This window comes from Coffea arabica, chromosome 11e (assembly GCF_036785885.1).
Source record: "Coffea arabica cultivar ET-39 chromosome 11e, Coffea Arabica ET-39 HiFi, whole genome shotgun sequence".
Classification (NCBI taxonomy): domain Eukaryota; kingdom Viridiplantae; phylum Streptophyta; class Magnoliopsida; order Gentianales; family Rubiaceae; genus Coffea; species Coffea arabica.
Genome location: NC_092331.1, coordinates 43935895 through 43950639, shown reverse-complemented (window position 1 = coordinate 43950639; position 14745 = coordinate 43935895).

Genomic DNA, 14745 nt, shown 5'->3' with positions numbered 1-14745 from the left:
AATAAATGACAGAATGACAGAAAGCTACAAAGTGTACAAACAATAATAGCATGAAAATGAAAGTGCACAAGAAAGTATACGAAACATATAGAACAGAGGCAACGCTTCTAAAAGGAGAAGAACAGAGATCAATGGATCAGTAAACATAACGGCTAAAGCACAATAAAAAAGGTTAAGCACCTCTTTTGCTGAAGCAGGAAAATAAGTAGCGACTCGCAGCAAGCAGAACCTGGAGGAAATAAAGAGGGCCATGAAAAAAGCAAAAAATGCCAGAAAGCTACAAAGTGCAGAAACAACAATAGCATGGAAACGAAGACGATCAAGACAGCATATGAAACATATACAACAGAGGCAATGTTTCAGCGGGAAAGCCGGCAAAAAAAAGGCTCTAGCCGGCAAAAAAAGGCTCTAGCACAATAAAAAAAAGGTTAAGTACCTTTTTTGCTAAAGCAGGAAAATAAGTAGCAACTCGTAGCAAGCAGAACATGGAGGAAATCAAGAGGGCCATGGAAAAAGCAAAAAACGTCAGAAAGCCACAAAGTGCAGAAACAATAATAGTATGAAAACGAAGATGATCAAGACAGCATATGAAACATATACAACAGAGGCAATGTTTCAGCAGGGAAGCCGACAAAAAAATGAACTGAGGCAACAAAAAAACTGGGTAGAAGTGACAGTAAAAAGTGGAGCTAAAACAATAAGAGACAACAACGGAATGAAAATGAAAACGATAGAACAAACAGAAGCGTAAAGCAACAAAAAAATGGAAGATGAATAATAATGGCATAGTCAAGTAGAATAAAGCAGTAAGCATGATTATTAATGGTCTGTTTTACAAAGAGTATTACAAGAATAGGAATAGTGAAATTGGAACAGCACTTACTATCGATGTAATAGCAAACAGCAAGAAAACAGCAATAACACTGATCGAAGAAAGACGCACAAGGAAACAGAGCAAAGCAAAAGCTCGAGGAAGAAGAAGTGGAAGTAATGCACAAAATGAAGCAAAAGAATAAGGAAAGAAGGCTGAAATGTAAGGGAAAAGAATTCAAATGATTACCGGGATTCTCCTGCAGGCATGAGAACCCGGGAAAGCATGTCTAGAGACGTGCAAATCTTGCATGGAGACGCCAAAAACTAATGGATTGCAGGCTGCGTATGCTCAGCGAGAGGTGGCTCCGCCGACCAATAGGAGAAACGGGCAAGGCATCTGCTTATATTAGCTCGATTATTAATGGTCTGTTTTAATTATACGAATGTATCATTAGTATTAGACTTATAATAATAAGTACCATTATTATTATGATTAATAATATTGTCATTACAATATAGATAAGATATTATACTAATCTGTCATTAGTATTAGCCCTATAATAATAAGTGCTATTGTTACCATGATTAATAATATTTTCATTACAATATAGGTAAGATACATCATATAAGAAAAATTACAAAGAAGATTGGAAAACGAAAATAAAACGAAGAAAATTATTATGCAAAAGGGAAAAAAGATAGTCAGACAATAATAAGAATAGAATAAATAATATTAAATATGGGATAAAGGAAAAAATATATTTTAAAAAACTAAATATGTATTTTAAAGGAGGAAAGGGAAAAAAACAGCATAGGTACAAAATAAAAAAAGCAAATACTGAAAAGTGAACTAATAAAGCAAATACTGAATAGTGAAATAATATATAAAAAAGAATTTATAACTAACATATAAAATATAGACTAAATAGAAAACAGGTATATAGTACATAAAATAATATAATATAAAAACAAAGAAGGATAGGGGAAAAAACAGAATGGGTATATAAAAAAGAAGCAAATAATGGATAATGAAAAATGACGGTGGATGATGACGGAGGATGACAGTGCATGATGAAGGAGGAGCAAAAAGGCATCAGCCCACTTAGGACCAGCAACGGGATTTGCACGGCCATGTGATTTGCACATGAGCAGAGGACGAAAGACCATCAACAATTGAAGTGGCATTCCCACTTTATATAAAGTACTCTATATACGATACTTCCAAAGTTAAAGAGAGGGCTAAATTAATAAGGAAACTTTCCCAATTTCCATGATTTAGACTGTGGCGACCCCACTTCCCCCTAAGGCGAACCAAAGGGTTGGCGGGCCGTCTGCCCAACTCTCGCCAGGACTCACGCAAGCATTCTAACCTAAAACCTTCCGACGATTAACCCAAGCTATTACAATTAAGATTCTTCCGAAAGTAAATAGATTTCTATCAACACATTAGCTTCAAAGATAACAGCATATAACTTAGCCAGTCGACGGTTCTTAAATACTTCCAGCGACGCTCGCAATAGATCAGGACATACTATCCTAATACAAACATACAAATTGAGTACTAGAATTAGAGATCACACTTTTCCAGCTTCAAGTGGCAATCCAAAATGAAAAGTACAATGCTTAGCTTAGAATTCATTACAGACCGAAAATTACATTCAAATTGTTCAAGTACAACCATAGGAAATATAAGCTGCCCAAAAACTTTCAAACTTCCCATCCTGTAAGGAAAACAAATAAACATGGGGTTAGCTAAAGCTCAGTGGTGCCCCAAAACATGCAGTCACGCAATTCAAACAGCGGGTATTAACTTAAACAAGTTAAATAATTACGAAAGAGTATAACAACACAAGGTAGGATACAGGGGCTCTCAGGAGCCATTTTCCTCGCTTGATCACCATTCATCGTAGTTGACCCTCCGTCAACTCTCACTACTTATAGTCCATGTAGATCCACTTATTTTAATCCTAACCCGTCACCGTTCATACCTCTGCTTCGGGCCCAAACTTCGCCTACCGACGCAGTATACTCGAGATATACCCATATAAAATTAGTCGAGGGATTCACCCACCGACGTTATGGTAGTTGATTCAAGAGTCGAGGGATTCACCCAACGACGCAACTACATTTAGATTCACGGATTCATTAGTTATGGTAGTTGATTCAAGAGTCGAGGGATTCACCCAACGACGCAACTACATTTAGATTCACGGATTCATTAGAAAATGTTTCACACACGTCACCACTCGAACGGCTAGTGCGATAAAGTACACACTGCTCACTTCGATGGATCAGAAACCATTTGTTTCATTTTTGACAATTATCACATAGCGAGTTGATAAAGCGCTTAACAACATAAGCATAAAACAAGCAAGGACACTCACCAAGAGTGGGGTTCAGATATCAATTTGAGAATCGAATTCCGCGTCCTCGGAAAATTCTAGAATATCAAATATTGAAATTATAAGTTTTTCAGCTTATATAAATCGAGGTTTAATATAATACTAGTTTACTTCCTTTAGAAAAATTAGGAGTCTACATAGGTTGAAACTTGACAAACTTAGAAGAAATGTTTCTTATAGTTTTTCCGTAAGATACTCTTCCTTATAAAGGGTAACTAGTATCCTTTACTTAAAATAAGTCGACAAACCTCTAAACAATAATGTTAGAAAGTTACTTTGAACATTTCCCTAAAGTTACGGCTTTTGCAAAAATTAACCTTAAAAACTATTTTTCCTAAAATAGGGTTTCTTGCCGAGCAAGTCTCCCAAGCTTTTCACTAAAATTGGTAAAGCTCGTATTTTGGAACTTTTCCTATAGTCAATAATCCAAGTGCAAAGCTTAAGGAAAGAAAAGAATTAAAATAAGACTTAGAGTTTCCAAAAACTATTTAACTTATTTATTATAGCTATCAAGGCTAATTTGAGCTAAAGGAATTTATCGAGTTGGAAAGTTTTAGGCAAAAACCCTAGATATGGAGTTTTATAATATAATACTAGCTGGAAAATATTTTTGATAAATTTTGATCACAGCTACTCGAGTTCGCAAGGTCGAAACGACTTCCACAGCTCCGACTCCGTTTTGAAATCATATTATGGATCAAAATATGACAAAAATTCACATAGCAAATTGCTAGGGTTTCGTCAATCATTAGCCCTAGATTTCAACAAGTGCATCTCTGAATAAAATAAAATGATCAACCAAGGCTTCATCAATCATTAGCACTTGGTTTCAGCAAACCCATCAAAAACAAATAAAAACAAAAGTAAAGCCCCAAGACATTTCAGCAATTAACTTCCATCATCCAGTAATACTTTATAAAATCATTCCAATGGCCAAGGCTTCATCAGTCATTAGCCTTTGACATCATCATTCACTACCAACCACAATTTAATCAAGAATATATGCACTTCAATCGGATTTTCCTACACCAAGATATATGCATTTTGCCTAGACTGGTCAGAAGTTCCGAAAATCTGGAAGCTCTTGATCACATGTGGAAAAGCTCCTTTTTCTCTTTTTAAAACCGCAAGGCTTTTAGTCTAACCATCCATACGACTCTAGTAGAATTTTAGCACCACATTTTCTAGACAATTTCAACCATTATGAATTCAAAGATAGTTTCACAATCAAGCTGGAATTTTTAACTCAAACTTTGGCGATCACAAGGAAAATTTCCAGCAGTTGTATATCCATGTTTCTGGTTAAATCTTTCAAGATATCAAATGACTCATTGCTAAATAGCTTTCACAGATTACATGTAAATTTTGTCATGCATTTCGAGTTCCTAACACCCCAAGGAAAAATTCCAGGAACCACTTAAAAAAATTTCCAAGTTCAAGTTCACAGCGTTTCACAAAGAAATTCCAGCAATAACAATGGTTCTAAAACAGAATTTTCTTTGGTTAAAACAGAATTTTTGGTGCTCTATTAGGACATGCAAACACGTAGTTAGCTAGTAAAGGTTTCCAAATTCAAACTACAATTACACACATCTAACACAAATCCAGAAATTATATCAACTAAACTCGGATGTTCGTTCATGTACCAATTTTTCTGCTTTCATTTTATTTTCTTGATTAGCCGAGCTACTTGACCCTATGCAAGCTTTAATTAACATGTTGTTAACTAGTTAATCGTATAAATCAACTCATATCATCACCATAAGACAGATTGAGAATTAAATATCAAATTTAAGGTTTCGGGAATTTTCAGCTCATAAGAATTCCAATTCACAAAACCAGAATTTTTTCCAAGTTCCTAGTTTCATTATCCAATCGTGTAACTCAACATGCAGGCCCTTAAGCATTTTGTCTTCACTTGGATAGTTAGGATTATAACCACAGCTTGTCATAATTAAGCAAATTAAGCAAATCATTTCTTAATTAGTCTCGGCAGAAGATTTTCATCAAACCAGAATTTCTTAGGTTCCTTAATTCATCAATCAACTTCATAGAATTAACATGCAGGGTCCTTGACATCATAAACATTAAGTTCCACTCGGCTAATTACACTTGAGTGCTCAGGTTATCACAAGAAAACAGAATTTCCGTTGCATTTCCAAACCATTCTCTCGGCAGAATCATTCTCAACAAAACAGAATTTTCTAAGCTCCTTAGTTCATCATCCGATATTTTCTTCAGTTAAAGCCTTTTATTTTGCCCTTAATTCTCACATGCACAATTGCTGAGTTAATTAGCTAACATCCAGACCAGAAAATCAGCTCGGCAGCAGCAAAACACATTCATAATTCCAGAACTTGGTGAGACTACACTCGGATGAGTTTGCATGTGAAAAGTTCTGTTTCATTTTTATTTCCAAAGTAATCCAGGCTAATTAAATTCATGCATGACCCTAATCATAATAATCATCCAAGATTCGATTAGTTAATCACCAATGCATGCTCAAATCATTTCCGGAAAACACATTAGAGCTGCAATTCCGACTCAGCTACTCGGCAGGGACATTTAACCAAAACAGAAATTTTTCTAATAGCTTGAATTCATCATCCGATTGTACCACAATACATGCATGACTTTATCATCTTGTTTTCAGGTGATTAAACACAAATTCAACCTCTGATCATCCCACAATTTACATGCTCAGCACACGGCAGAACTATTTACTCTTCCAAACCAGATTCTGGTAGCTTAATATCAATTCATCATCTAGCTAATTACATCATCCGAACTTAAAGTCCTCTCATGCAAGTCCAGAGCTTGCTTATATTACCACTGGTTATCCATTTTATAGTCCAGAAATTTACCTCACTAGGTGCTCACTCACTCGGCAGAACGCTGAAGTCTATCCCTTTCTCTCGGCTCTTCTCCTCAAGCACGGGTAAGTTGGTTCTGGTTGGGTTGTAGTGGGTGCAGCTGGTGATGGTGGAAGCTGGATAACTACCGGCTGAGCTTGGAGAATGCAGAGGAAAGTCTGCTCACGGTTCCTCCTCCTCTCCTCCCTCTTCGATGCTTGCAGACAGAACCAGAAATGGAATCGCAACTCTCAGCTTCCTTCCTCACTCTCGGCTTTATGGAGCAGCTCGACCTCTCCCTCACTCTCGGTCGATGATAACAATGTAATGGTGGAGTGTGGCCTGAGGTGAAAGGTTGCAGAAGCTATCGAGTGGAGGTAGAGTGTTGGTAAGGATTGAGTGCGCAGATGGTGAAGAAGGGCATTGGCCGGATGAAGAGGTGCATGATCATTGTGTTCCGGGGAAGTGTTTGGCGTTGCGGAAAATGGTTATGGCCGTGGGTGATTTTTGTGAAATTGTGAGGGGTATTCTAGTCTTTTCACTTCTCCTCCTACTATTCACTTAAGTCCTTAGTTCTAACTTAGCTCCAAAAATTATCCCCAAGTGTGATTTGAACGCCTAATGATTCGCTAATCTTGCAAGGCTTTGATTATCGAAATCCTTACGTCCTAAGTTTACTTAGGGTACTTATGTCGTTTTTGTCTAAGATTTATCGATTACAATTTAACATTAAGGTTCCTATTAACACTTAACATTCTTGCTATATTAGATAAACTATTAAAATCAAGTTTGCCCTTAATATATAAATTTAACATTCTTAATATTTGTTTACCCATTTATATCAACATTTATTAATTTAATCATTATTAACGCTTAAGGTTAGCTATCGGAGTTCAAAGAGGTCTAATTGTTAAATCAATGAAATAATTTACCTTTGAAATATGAATTTAATGAAACAAAACTAGAAATTTAATAGCTTAGCACAATTCTTTTATTTTGCATATAAAATCTATTGGTTTTGGTCTTAACGTGAAAATTCTTGCTAGTATTTAACGTTATTCACTAATTAGGATTAATTATTGGAATTCAAGAAATTTTATATAATTAATCCACTCAGGTAGCATTAATTTCAACATAAAGAAAACTAAGTATTTTAGCATTTTGTTTTAAGGTGATAAATTATTCTAACACCGGATGTATTAATTTAGTCTAGCAAAATCAAGGGAATTCATAACTTAGGAAAATTATATTGTTTGTCACATGGAAGGTGTTTTTACGAACTTATTTGGAAATGAGGGACAGTAATGCTAGTAGTTACTAAGGAATAAAAGGAATGCAAATGAAATATGCACTGGTTTATATATATACATTTTTCAGGGTTCTCGTTCATAAGCTGATTCCAACATTTTTACTTCAAATAACATTTGTTAGCCTTCTAGTATTTTATTCTTGCAAAAGTTCAATTATCAAAATTTTAATGTTCTAAATGTAATTGTAAAGGATTTCCGCTAACACTTAATATTATTAACGCCTAGACTTGGTTATCAGATCTCAAAGAATTAACCTCAAGGCATTAAAATAATTTACCCCAAAAAGTGTTAATTTATAATGGCAGGAATCAAATAATTTTTAATATTTTGCACACTTAAACTGTTTGTAACATAAAACTATTTTTACGTACTTAATTAGAATCACATAAAGAGAAATATGAAGTTTATTAACAGTTTAAAAATGCAGGTGCAATGCATCTATTTTATATTATGTATTTATATATATATCTGTAGGCATATTTTCGAGGTTCTCACATCCTCCCCTCCTTAAAATGAATTTTGTCCTCAAAATTCTTACTTTCTAAAGAGATAGATCGGGGTATATATATATATATATATATATATTTATAAATTCAATTGGGCACTAAATTTAACCATTTATTTGTTATAATATTTCTAATGGCAAAGTAGTTAAAATAAAGGATATTCGTAGCATACATACATTTCGTAGCATACATATGATTCATAGCGAAAAATTACACTTCCAAAAGTGCTAGTCTAGTTTAGGGTAACTATAACCTCTATTCCTCGAGTGAGGTCAAACCCTCTTGATTTGTAAAACGTTCACTACTAAGACCCCGTTCAAGGTCATTAACACGAATTACTTCCATCTGGCACCTGATCGCTCTGTAGCGGACTTAGTTGTCTGCTGAGTACTTCCTCTTTTTAAATGCTCTAGGGCATTCCGAAATCTTGTGCTTGGTACTACCGCACCTCAAGCACTTTCCTCCCTTTTTCCAGCATTCCTTCTCGATATGACCAGCTTTCCTACAATACCCACAATTTGCTCGAAAAGTGGCGGCCTGGCTATTTCGTGAGTTTTCTTTATTTTCCTTCTCCAATTCTACATTTTGGCGTAGTAGCTCAATTTTCTCTGCATATTCTTGTTTCCATCGTCCTTCCCAGTAGTCAGCCAATTTCCTTTGAAATTCTACCTCATTTCGGAGAATGTCCATTTCCCTACGCATGTCTTCCAAAGTTGTCATCTTACTAGTTGGCTTAAGTCAAATAGCTAGCCTGCCAGACAAACCATAGGATCAAATAAGCAACTACTCATACTGAAAACTTGAGCCGTAATACTCTTTCATCCTTTTACTGATGGTTACTCCAAAAATATAAACCTTACTACTTTCTGCCTAATCCAGCGAGTTCTTAAGTGTTACCGAGATTACCATCGTTAATCACTATCACGACGGAATAAGGAAGCCTTATCCCAAAGAAAATTTTCATGTCTTAGTGCACTATTCAATACTTACCTTCAAAGTTGTTTGAAACAAGAGTCGTACTTCTTATTCTCACTAGGGCCTTATTATATTCCTTCGATTCAATCTTACTATTTTGAGATCAGATTCCCCAATGAAACCTAGGTAGACGAATTTCAAGAGTCACTCCAATTTCGCAACTCTTTTGGTTCCTAGGTTAGTTGATTGGCCTAAAGCTTTGGTACTCCACCAACCGTTCTAAGGTATCAGTCATATGGTCAATAGGGGTAACTACGTGAGTGGGTTCCTTCTAAATTCCCATTGATGGCACCTTTGTCGAAGTCTGTCTACCATTAGCTCTTGCAACAATTATAACATCATTAAAGGCTCAACTTTCAAAATTTTACGTACCTTTCGTGACTAATAACAGGATATTAAATACACATTTGGAAAAATTGTGGTCTATATACATATATAAATAAAATGGTTATTCGAATGGAGGACGAGAAGAAAAGAAATTGGTTCTGATCTTGATAGTCAAAAGTTCACACTTTTAATCGTAAAGATTTCCGGGTATCCTTTCCATATTTTATCTTCCATTTCCACATCACTTCGTCTAATCATTCATGTTTGCCACGAAACCTTAACTAAAGGAATTTGGTCTTAGTGTTTTTCCCGTAATTTAAGTGTCGAATCGACTGCTTCCCAAAGTATATAAAAGTTCAACTACTTGAATTTACAATTTATCTTCGCGTCATACTTAATTAGAAATTTCACCCAAGGTAGCATTATCACTCTGACATTATCGCTCCCTAGACTCTATATTTCTCACTACGAGTTGATTTAGAATAAGTAATAACCAATTATGCATACATACGATTGCGGTAACAAGTCTTACAATTCTAGAGACTTGTCCAAATTGATGAATCTCAGTTCCTTTAGAGGAACAGTGTATCACAATCTTGAGGATCTCAAACAAATCGCCACATTAAATATTGTCACGCCCTAAATTTGGGTCCTTGTATCGGATTTGCAAAGTGGCACGCTGTATCTATGAGAATTTACTCTCATAAATACAAGGCATCTCAAAATAACGCTGTATCATTCACTATTGTATGATAGAAACGAAGGCCCATATGCTTTATTTATTTATTTTTTAAAGTAAGAGTCAAAAGAGTATGAATGTTGCATAAACAAAATAAGAGTTATTTGACGAAAAAAAAAGTAAGAGTTAAAGCGTCCAAAGAGCATCAAATGTAGCATCAATATTGGACAAAATATTCCACAAAATGCTCAATTAATTGCTAAAAACCTGGCAGAACAAGCATGGGATTTTATCAATTTTTGCTCTAATAATCATTTTCTCTCATGTAATAACACGTAAGAATCTCCCACAACATCCAATAAGAATGGGACAAAATCGAAAAAAAAATGTCAAGCAACAAAGCATTAAAAAACCATAGCGTTTGTAAGAAATCACCAAAAAACCAATAGAAGACGACGCTTCAATTATTCATTAAGCCTTCTGCTCTTTTAAATAGTGGAGATTTTTCTCAGGAACAGAGAGAAATTTGGACTGGGATTGGGACTAAAATATTTCACTAAATCTAAAGAAGAAAGGAAAAAATATGCAATGCAAAGAAATCTGAATACATAGGGATTCGGTGTGTAATGGCACCAAAATATTTCACTAAATTTAAACAAAAAAGGAAAAAATCTAAAATGCAGAAAAATGTGAGTAAAATCTATGAAATGATTTTTTTTTTTTAAATCATGCCCTTTCTATTCAACTGGAGCTTAGCATATCCAATACAAAAGAGTTAATGTATTTGTGAGGAATAAAGAGAAATTCGAAGCATAATTAACACTAAAATGTTTAACTAAATTCAAAGGAAAAAAAAGGAAAACACTCGAAATCTATAGAAATCTGGAGTAAAATCTATGAGAAGCTGTTTTTTTTTTTTTAATCATGTCATGTCCATTCAATTGGAGCTTACCATATCCAATACAAAATATATCATTATTATTATACTATTAAAATTAAGTAATAAATAAATAATGTACACAAACAATAATAGTGGATTTGTCTAGAAAGCATTAAATAAGTTTCTAATCAAGAGATCCTTTATTTTTCTTTTAATATCAATAGAAAATATGCTGAATAAAATTTACAAATTTGGAAAAAAATCGTGCTGGGATTTTGTGGTGACATTGTGGTTGGTCAAACAATAAATTAAATTTGAACAAAGAAGGGAAGGAGAAAAGCTAGGGATGTAAAAGGAATTTTGAAGCAGGATTCTTGTTACCATTTTTTTTTTATCACATCATAGCCATTCAAACATTAAACTAATTTGAATAAAGAAGAAAAAGAGGGAAATCAAAGATGGAAACAAATTTGGAGTAAATTTTATTTTAGAAATTTTCACCAAACTATGTCTATATTTATTTTAGAATCTTTTATCAGAATTGTTTATATTAATACAGAATTGTCTCGGACCATATTTATATTATTAATATATAAACTAATGTAGAGAAACAAATAACAAAAAATACCCTCACTTTCTTTGCCTGCCACCAAAATATGCACACTCGTCCTTTGCCATCATCATATTTTTTAAAATTTTTCAAAACACACGACCAAATTGTTGGGAGAGCTATGGGAGCCGAACCACCAACTAAAGAAACAAAAATACAAAGAACACAATAAGACCAAATTGCCCTTAGACTTAACAAGAAATCACAATCCAGCCGGCAGAACGCCTGGGAGGGACGACGCGGCACTGTTCCTTGGGCTTGGGCCCTTTTAAAAGATCGGACCAAGGAAAGAAGAAATGCTCCTATGGTTTTCTATGCATTCTCTAACTCACTGATTCACATTTTTTTCGTTTGGTAGATAAAGGGATAGAAATTAATTAATAGCTTAAGCGTTTGCCCGATTCACTGGCAAACTGCAAACTAAGGCTAAACTCCGAAAAACTTTTTACAAATGTCATGGAATGACATTTATCACTTGCAGCTTTTTCCAACAGGCTGTCTAAAACAAAAGTTGCAAAAAAAATGTTGTGGGAAAGGAAAATTAGTCGTGGCGGGGATCATTTTTTAAATTAATTATTTTAGCTTACAAATATGAAAATTTTATTTTGCTGAAAAATAAGCCTTAATTAGATAATTAATTTAATGATATTACTAAACTATTAAGGTAAAAGTAACTAAACTTTTTTCAAATATGAGACCATCGATTGACAAAACCATTTGCGAATGGATTAAACTAGATGGAATGGGTGGGATGTTATGGTAGTCTGATTACCAATTTGAAATTGAAAAAAAAAAAATCAATGACCAAAGTATAATGGCGAGTATATGAATGTCAAGCAATCTTAATTCATGTTTGCAAAAAGAGAGCACACATTGGACATTCATGAGTAAACAATAAATAATAACAAAAAAAAAATTGCTCAAGGTTCGAATTAGTTTCGTGAGTGCCCCAGAATCCATATAGAAATTAACTCGGACAGCTATAAAGTCATTGCCCGAGTGTCTTTCAGACAAATAAACTTTTTCTTGAAGTGATTGACGAAGAGGAAGGATAATCAAACTTTATATATTTTTTTTAAAAAAACCCCAAAAAATAGTATTTCTAACTAATATTGGTATTGAACTCCGAAATGAACTTTAATTTTACTTGGACTTGAAGTATCCTTTCTAGAAAACTTGGACTTGGCAAGGACTCTTCGAGCTGGGGAATATGCATCTAACAACAGCAGGCTTGGGGCTCAAATGATGGAGTAAAATCCAAGCCATGATTTAGGTTGACTAATTGGGAAATCAATTAAGGTCTTCATGTACCATGATTAACTTTACAAAACACAGCGACCACGCAAGTAAAGTACTAAATAGGATAAGAAAATGACTTCATTTTTTATTTTCTAATTCTTTTCTCTCCCTTCATATGATACATTTCATTACAATAGTAGTATTTCACAAAATAATCTTTCAATTTTTGAGTAGGTATTGTGTCCCGTCATCACCACGCAGTAGGTATTGTGTCCCTTTCTTCTATTGTGGAGCTGATGGTGATTGTATTGAGTAGATATCATATTGTCATCAAACTTCATCCAACTTTGGATATGATTTTGAAGCAAGATAAATTATTTTAATCCTTTGGTCCTTCAATGACCAAAAGCCAAAAAGAGAACGCGTTGGACATTAACGATTAAGCAATAAATAATAACTAAGGGTGGCAACTTTACAAAACTCAATTTTTTAATAGGATGAAAAAATGACCTCAGTTTTTATTTTCTAATTCTTTTCTTTCCATTTATTAGATATATTTCACCATACTAGTATTTCACAAAATAATCTTTCAATTTTCTCTCTTGCTAGTGTGTTTGGATATATGGATCAAATTATTTGCTTATATCACAATCATAATTTTTAATACATTTTTTTATTTCATATACATAACATCATAAAATGTATTATAGTAATTATTTTAAATAATCTGCTATTCGAACACATATTTGATTATACATTTTAGTTTTAATCTGACTTTTCTTTTTATTTTTTCTAGCAATAATGCTCGTCAACCGAACCAAATTTACTCTGGTCTAGTAGGCCAGCACCGTACCACTTTGATTTATTTTATTGTGGTCTGGTGCACTCTGAAAATGCACGGTAATAAACTAATAATGCATCGTGTGGGAATGGATGGAACTAGAGGTGACAATTCCCGATACGACCTGAAAACACGACACGAACCTAACACGAAATTAATGGGTTTGGATTGAGATTTCGTGGGTTCGGGTCAGAATCGGGTCGAACCCGATGGACCCGAATCGGGTCGAATTTGGGTCAATCCGTGGGTGACCTGATATAACCCGATAACCTGTTTACAAATTAAAAATAATTTAATAAACATACAAATTATTTTATCTAACTAAACTAAATTATTCTTTTTTTCCAAAGGCATTAATCACTTAATCCTAAATGAATTTATTTAACTTGTGTGAAGTTGAAAGTATTATATTTGGACAAATAGTGAATTATATTATGTTTTACTTTTATACTATTTTAATTTATTTTATATTTGGTTTGAGATAAAACACTTTTACGGTGTTTTAATTTATTTTAGATTTGGTTTGGGATTATTTATTTAAAATTTTATTACTTGATTATGTAATTAGTCTTGTATGAAATTGGTTTTATTAGAAATTATAGTGGTAAATTAATAAATTAAAATTAAGTTTCGGGTCATTTCGGGTCGATCCGCCAACCCGAAATTTTCGAGTTCGTGTCAGGTATTCTGACCCGTTTCGGGTTGGCGAGTCAGGTTCGGGTCAGTGGATTTTCTGTTATACCTGGGGTCTCAACCCGACTCGCCAACCCGAAACGGACCCGATTGCCACCCCTAGGTGGAACTATCTGGTTAGCACCGTGTGGGGCCCAACAATAACAATGCACCCGTGGAAATTTCAAAGGGACAATTTCAGAAACCTCCTTGAGGTATCCGACAATTTCACTCCACTTGGTAAACAAATTTCACTCCCTTGAGGTATCCAGACACTTACCTCCCTTTTGCATAGTAAAATACCTATAATGCACTTCACTCGATAAACAATTTTAAATTTAAGGCACTAATTTACAAAACCCAAAAAAAACTATTTTTCTATCTCATGTCTATTTTCGCTCTTTTCTTTTTAGTTAATATAAAGTCTTTTTATTATATTTTAATTTTGTGGATATTAGCAAATTGAAATTACAAAATAAATAGAGGGAACAGATTATGTATCAAACTAGAAGAAAATGAAAAGACTCGCAGTGACAAAGAAATAAATAATAAAATTGATAATTGAAATAGAAAAAACTAAAAATATGGAATTTGTCATATTTTCTTTGTCGTCAAGAAAAGATTTTACAAAATGTCAAT